A 7588-nucleotide genomic window follows, 5' to 3' on the forward strand; every position below is an offset into this window, starting at 1 on the left:
ATGAGCCTGTTTAATTTTTAGGAGCTCCCAGTCATGTAGTTTATCTTCTGGTGTTTGTGCATTTTTAGTTATGGTTTGTATTCTATTTCTGCCATGTATTAGGGCCCTTAGCATTGTGCCTATTTTTTCTTCCGTGATCTGTATTGTTTTAGCTTTTATACTTAGGTTTTTGGTCCATTTTGAGTTAGTTTTTGTGTATGGTGTGAGGTGTGGTTCCTGTTTCGTTTTTTTTTTTTTTTTTTTTTTACAGATGTACATCTAGTTTTGCCAGCACCATTTGTTATTAGTTTTTGTGTATGGTGTGAAGTGTGGTTCCTGTTTCGTTTTTTTTTTTTTTACAGATGTACATCTAGTTTTGCCAGCACCATTTGTTAAAAAGACTGTCTTTTCCCCATTTAATGGATTTTGGTGCTTTGCCAAAGATCAGCTGACCATAGGTGGATGAATTTACATCTGGGTTCTTGAGTCTGTTCCATTGGTATATGTGTCTATTGTTGTACCAGTACCAGGCTGTTTTGCTACCATGGCTGTATAGTAGGTTCTGAGATCAGGTAGTATGAGGCCTCCTACTTTGTTCTTTTTCTTCAAAAATGTTTTGCTTATCCAGGCCTCTTTCCTTTCCTATTAATTGGTGATTAGTGTTTCTATCTCCTTAAAGAAAGCTGTTGCTATTTGGATTGGGATTGCATTATATCTGTAGATTGTTTTGGGTAGAATTGACATTTTCACAATATTGAGTCTTCCTATCCATTAGCGTGGTGTGTTTTTCAATTTATGTAGGTCTCTTTTGGTTTCTTGCAATAGTGTTTTGTAGTTTTCTTTGTATAGCTCTTTTAAGTCACTGGTTAGATTTATTCCTAAGTATTTTATCTTTTTAAGGGCTATTATAAATGGTATTGTTTTCCTGATTTATTTTTCAAAGTTCTCTTTGGTGTATAGGAATCCAACTGATTTTTGTATGTTGATTTTGTAACCTGCTACTCGGCTGAAATCTATTAGTTTCAGTAGTTTTCTTGTGGAATCTTTGGGGTTCTCTATGTATAATATGTCATCTGCAAACAGGGCTAGTTTTACTTCTTCATTTCCAATTTTGATGCACTTTATTTCTTTTTCTTGCCTTACTGCTCTAGCTAGGACTTCCAGCACAGTATTAAACTGGAGTGGTGAACAAGGGCATCCTTGTCTTGTTCCCGTTCTCATGCGGAATGCTTTTAGCCTCTCTCTGTTGAGAATGAAGTTGGCTGTTGATTTGGTATAGAGGCCTTTTATTATGTTGAGGAATTTCCCTTCTATTCCTATTTTAGTGAGAGTTTTCATCAGAATGGGTGTTGGACTTTATCAAATGCCTCTTCTGCCTCGACTGAAATGATCACGTGATTCTTTTCTTTTGTTTTATTTATGTTGTGGATTACTTCAATTGATTTTTTAAAATGTTGAACCATCCTTGCATACCTGGTAGGAATTCCACTCGGCTGTGGCATATTATTTTTTTTTATATGATGATGAATTCTACTGGCTAGAATTTTGTTGGGAATTCTTACAACTATATTCATGATAGGTATTGGTCTGTAATTTTCTCTTTTTGTGGTGTCTTTGCCTGGCTTTGGCATCAGAGTTATGCTGGCTTCACAGAATGAATTCAGGAGTATTCCTTCCTTTTCTATGCTCTAAAATAGTTTGAGTAGTACTGGTGTTAACTCTTCTCTGAATGTTTGGTAGAATTCTCTAGTGAAGTCATCCAGGAGAGGGCTTCTTTTCATTGTTGTTGGGAGGTTTTTTTTGTTATTGTTATTTTGTTTTGTTTTATCTCTTCAGTCTCTTCTCTTGTTATGAGTTTATTCACATTTTCTATCTCAGCTGGTGTTAGTTTAGGTAGGTAGTACGTTTCTAGAAATTTGTCCATTTTCTCTAGGTTCTCATTTTCGTTGGAGTATAATTTATCAATTTATTATAGTATTCTGTTATGATACTTTTTATTTCAGTTTGGTCTGTTAATGTCCCCATCTCATTTATTATTTGTGTTATTTGCTTCTTCTGCTGCCTTTCTTTTGTCAGTTTGGCCAGTGGTTTGTCGATTTTGTTGATCTTTTCAAAGAATCAACTTTTGTTGATTTTTTCTATTTTTTTGTTCTCTATATTATTTCCTTTCTTCTGGTGGCTATGGGACTCTTTTTTTGATCTTTTATTATTCGTTCAAGTTTTATGGCTAACGTTTTGATTTTGGCCCATTCTTCTTTTTTGATGTGTGCATTTATTACTATAAATTGACCTCTGGGCACTGCTTTTGCTGTGTTCCAAAGGTTTTGGTATGATGTGTTTTCATTTTCATTTGATTCTAGGAATTTTTTTCTTTCCTCTTTGATTTCTTCTATCGACTCATTGTTTTTAAGCAAGGCGTTATCCAGTTTCCATATATTTGATTTTCTTTCCTTGATCTTCCTGTTCATGATTTCTCCTTTTATGGCACTGTGATCAGAGAGAATACTTTGTATTATTTAGATGTTTTGGATTTTATTGAGGGTTGCTTTGTGGCCTGAAATGTAGTCTATTCTGGAGAATGTTCCATGTGCATTGGAAAAGAATGTGTACTTTGCTGCTGTTGGGAGGAGTGTTCTATATGTCTGTGAGGTCAAACTGGTTGATTTTGGCCTTTAGATCTTCAGTATCTTTGTTGAGTTTCTTTCTAGATGTTCTGTCCTTTACCAAAGGCAGTGTTTTGAAGTCTCGTACTATTATTGTGGAACTATCTATTTCTCTCTTCAGTGCTGTTAGAGTTTGTTTTACATATTTTGGAGCCCTGTCACTGGGTGCATAGATATTTAATAAGGTTATGTCTTCTTGGCAGATTGTTCCTTTAATCATTATATAATGTCCTTCCTTGTCTTTTAGGATTGATTTTGCCTCAAAATCTATTTCATCTGAGATTAGTATTGTCACTTATGCTTTTTTAGTTTCTGCTTGCTTGATATATTTTCTCCATCCCCTCATTTTTAATATATTTATGTCTTTGTGTCTACAGTGTGTCTCCTGTATACAGCATATTGATGGGTCTTTTTTTTTTTTAATCAGTTCTGCCACTCTCTGTCTCTTTGACAGGTGCAATTAAGCCATTTATATTCCACGTGATTATCGATAGGTATGATTATATTGCTGTCATACTATTGTACTTTTTTTTTTTTTTTTTTTGGTGCTGACACTTTCTTTGTTCTTACTTTCCTGTGCTGAGTTCATTTTATTTGTGGGATTTTTTTTTTCATTTGTTTCATTATTATAGATTTTGTGTTTAGTGAGTCTGTAGGTATTTCTTCTTTTTTATTTTTACAAGTAGGTTTGTTAACTTACCCTTATCTTTTATTACTTGATATCAACTTGACTGCCTCTCTATTTGAAAGTTCTATACCTACACCATTTATCCCCCCTTTTATTGTTTTGACTTTGTTGTCATTTATAGATTGATATCTCTGGTTCCCTATTTAAGTCTTTTAGCTTTTTTTTATTGTTGGGAGTTCTTTACCTAGGTTTGTACCTGACTGATGCTGTCCTGTGTCCTAGACTCAGGTTGTTGTCTAATGTTGTTAGTTCTCTAATCGAAGGACTTCCTTTAGTATTTCTTGTGAGTTTGGTTTGGTTTTTACGAATTCCCTTAATTTCTGTTTATCTGGAAATGTCATAATTTCACCATCATATTTGAGACAGAGTTTTGCAGGATATATTATTCTTGGTTGGCAGCTTTTTTTTTCTTTCAAGGTTTTATGTATGTTATCCTATTGCCTTCTTGGAGCCCCAGTGGTGCAGTATTTAAGAGCTATGGCTGCTAACCCAAAGTCCAGCAGTTCAAATCCACCAGCCACTCCTTGGAAACCCTATGGGTTAATTCTACTCTTTCCGATAGGGTTGCTGTGAGTTCGACTTTTTTTTTTTCTCAAGCTGCTCTCAGGATTCTTTCTTTGCCTTTGGTTTTGGCAAGTGTGATTATGATATGTCTTCGTGACATTCTTTTGGGGTCTGTCCTATATGGGGTTCGTTGAGCTTCTTGAATGGTCAGCTTTTCATCTTTCATGATATTTGGGTAGATTTCTGCCAGTAAATCTTCAACAATCTTCTCTGTGTTTCCATTTTCTCCTCCTGTCCTGGAACTCTAGGCACATGCAAATTTTTGCTCTTGATTGTGTCCCACATAATTCTTAGGTTTTCTTCAGTTTTTTTTATTCTTTTCTCTGATTTTTTCCTCAAGCAAAGCGGCATCCATGGGCTGTCTTCAACCTTGCTGATTCTATCTTCCATTGTTTCAAATTTGCTCCTAAAACCTTCTACTGAGTTGTCCATTTCTGACATTTTGTTGCTTATCTTTTGGATTTCTAGTTGCTGTATTTGTCTGCTTTCTAATTGATTAATTATTTTTGATGTTTTGTTCCTGTATTATTTTCCTGAATTCTCCTATTGCTTTGCCAGTGTTTTCCTTGATTTTAGCTATGTTTTTGTTGGTTTTGTCTGTGTTTTCCATGAATTTGTCTATTTTTTCCTTGGTTTTGTCTGTTTTCCTTGATCTCTCTGATAATCTCTTGGAGGAGCCCTAAATATTAGTCTTTTGAATTCCATATCAGGTAGTTTCAATGCGTTTTCTTCTACTGGAAGGTTATCTGATTCTTAGTTTTGGTCACTTGCTGGAGCCATCTTGTCCTGCTTTTTTATATGTTTTGATACTGTCTTCTGTCTCTGAGACATTAAGATATTATTTTCTTTATTTATTGACTGTATATTCATTTATTTTGTCTTGCTTTTTATTTTGTTTTGATATATCGATGTAGGCTGGCCAAGTGCACTTTGCTGCTTGCTTGTCTGTGGGCATGATAGCTTTCACCACCTTATCTGAGTTGGCAGGGCAGCAGCAGGCAGGGGTCTGTTATCATTATTAAAGGGAGCAGTGGTGGTTTAGTGCTAGAATTCTTGCCTTTCATGCAGGAGACCTGGGTTCAATTTCCAGCCAATGCATCTCAAACACAGCCACCATCCATCTGCCACTATTGCTATGATGCTGAACAGGTTTCAGCAGAGCTTCCAAACTAAGTCAGACTAGGGAGAAAGACTGGCGATCTATTTCCAAAAAATCAGCAAATAAAAACCTGATCCCATCTCTCGTGTAGAGTCGCCATGAGTCAGGGGCCAACACAATGGCAGCTAACAACAACAACATCATTATTGAAAGAAAAGTTTGCCTTAGTTTCCTAATTTATAAATTCCTTATTTCTATGAAAAACAAAGTAATTTAGTGAAGGCTCTAGAATCCTTCAGTGTGAAAAACATTAAGTCATTCTAAGGCAAAGACCAAAGAAAGTAGCTGGGGAGTAGGAGGTTAAGTTAAATGAGAATTCACCTGGGTAATTAAGATAATGCATTGTGTGAAGGGGTAAACTTTAATCTAAGTGAATAAATGTGAGGTTTTAATGCCTTGTGCAGAAAATATTTTAATTTTTATTAATGATACTGTCAACTACTAAACAGGACAGTTGTCCTGAGTGTAAATGTCTTCTGGGCCACGTGACCAGTTACATCAGGAGCAGGGCTTTGGGGGCGTCAGCAGTTACTTCCTTGTTTCCTGACTTTAAAGGGTCGCTAAGTTTCTCAGTAAAATACTCATCAGCAAAAACATCTTCCCCACACCAAAGTCTATTCAAAAGTGAACAGCATTTGGGCGGCAGACATGGCCCATGAACTGAAAGGATAAGAAGCATCTGCCCTCACTTCAAAGGTCACTGGCATTAAAAGACCAATTTCAGAGCACAAAGTCGCAGTGCCATGGAGTGTAACTTGACATTTACAAACCTACGTGCAAAACTTTCTCCTAAATTCCAGGGTACCAAAGTAAGCAAACCTTACTGAAATCATTCAGAGAAGAGCCACTATTTCTTCCTAAAGGGCACTAAACAGTGAGATAAAAAGTTCACTGTACTGTGAAAACACACAGATAAGCCTTCACAATTGTTACGCTATTTAACAATAATATAAAATGGACAAGTTTAGTTTATTTTCATTCACTCAGAAAAATTATGGAACACCTAATAGATGCAGACCCTTCTACTAGACACAGTGGTGTACACAAAGAACAAAGAAAAAGAGGTCAAAACACCACAGGCAATTACAGACTGATAAATCACAATTATTTCTTATAAGTATGTAGTATATCATGGCCCACACAATTTTCATCAAATTAATTAATTCTCCAAACATCCCTGTGGGGTGCTTAAGAATTGCTGTGACTAACTTAAGATAAGAAAATTTAAAATAACCTTATCTGAGTTTTATGATTTTATAAACCAACACCCAAGAAGTGTCAAAAGCAGTTTTTGATTGAATACAAAGTGAATGGCACAGAAAACAGGAGGGGAAATTATTAAGCTGGTGTATTTAGGGAGAAGTTCATGAGGCTATGAAAACTAAATGACCTGAAGGATGCCTGGGATTACCTAGAAGGAGAAAGAGAAGCAAGAGATTTAGGGGAGGGAAGGGATTCTACTTTCTTATTAGCCACATAATCACTGTCCCCCTTAATCCTTTCAGATTTCTCATCTCTGTAGAAATTGTGTATTTTTTTAAAAAGCACTCCATATGTGTGCTTTGGGGTCCCTGGGTGGTGCAAATATTAACGCATTTAGGCTGCTAACTGAAAGGTTGGCAGTTTGAACCCACTCAGAGACACCTCAGAAGAAAGGCCTGGCAATCTACTTCCAAAAGATCACAGTCACTGAAAACTCCATGGAGTTCAGTTCTACTCTGAAACACATGGGGTCACTATAAGTTGGAATTGTTTCAACAGCAACTGATTATGAGTGTTTTTCTTGTTCCCACTAAACAGGGGATACTTTAGCACCAGTTCTAAATTATGTGCACCCCTAAAGAGAGAAAGAGTGCTTTAAGAGGCTCAGGAAGGGTCAACCCAGGCTGGTTGCCACAAAGACCTGAGGAGGAGGACTGTGCATAGGAAAGCCTCCAGTTCATGGTGTAGGTGCAGAGAGGTCAGTACCCTTAGTCATTGTAAAGACTCCACTTAAACCAAACTCAACAGAGGAGAACAAATTGAAATTGGAGGTAGCAGTGGGGGAAAGAAGAATGTTAAGCTGCTGGGATAACAGGTTGTTCCTAAAAGGAACAAGAGGGAAAAGCATCCTAAGAAATGGCCTCCAGGGGTGCTGGAGGACCCTGGGTTACCATCTTCTCTGCTGCTTGGAAAAGACATCCTTTCCTGCACATAAGCCAACAGATGCTCAGCTTAATCATAATTAGATACTGAAGAGCAGACCACAGGAATGGCATTTTATTCTCCACAAGAGCACCTAGGAGTTGCAACAAAAAGCATTACAGATAGGAAAATTATAAACACTAAGAATGGCCAAAAATACTATGAGCAATTTTTACTTCCTTAGGACCCACTTGACATTTATATCAATAACAGCTGTTTGGTCATTTTTAAAGCAAAACTTTTCGTAAATAAAAAGTGCTATCTAGGACTTCCGGCAAGATGGCGCTCTAGGCAGAAACACCACGCCGTCCCTCCACAACAAAGATCCGAAAAACTAAGCCAAACAGAGAA

The 7588-nt window shown here is 36.6% G+C and overlaps 1 protein-coding gene and 1 non-coding gene across 2 annotated transcripts in view; one reads left to right on the forward strand and one right to left on the reverse strand.

Moving 5' to 3' along the window:
- PTPRN2 (protein tyrosine phosphatase receptor type N2) overlaps positions 1 to 7588 on the reverse strand; it is a 1314151-nt gene that overhangs the window by 811709 nt on the left and 494854 nt on the right. The window lies entirely within an intron of this gene.
- On the forward strand, positions 4922 to 4992 carry TRNAE-UUC (transfer RNA glutamic acid (anticodon UUC)). Its single transcript has one exon. It is a non-coding gene; the product is annotated as a tRNA-Glu (tRNA).

This window comes from Trichechus manatus, unplaced genomic scaffold (genome assembly GCF_000243295.1).
Source record: "Trichechus manatus latirostris isolate Lorelei unplaced genomic scaffold, TriManLat1.0 scaffold00020, whole genome shotgun sequence".
Classification (NCBI taxonomy): Eukaryota; Metazoa; Chordata; class Mammalia; order Sirenia; family Trichechidae; genus Trichechus; species Trichechus manatus.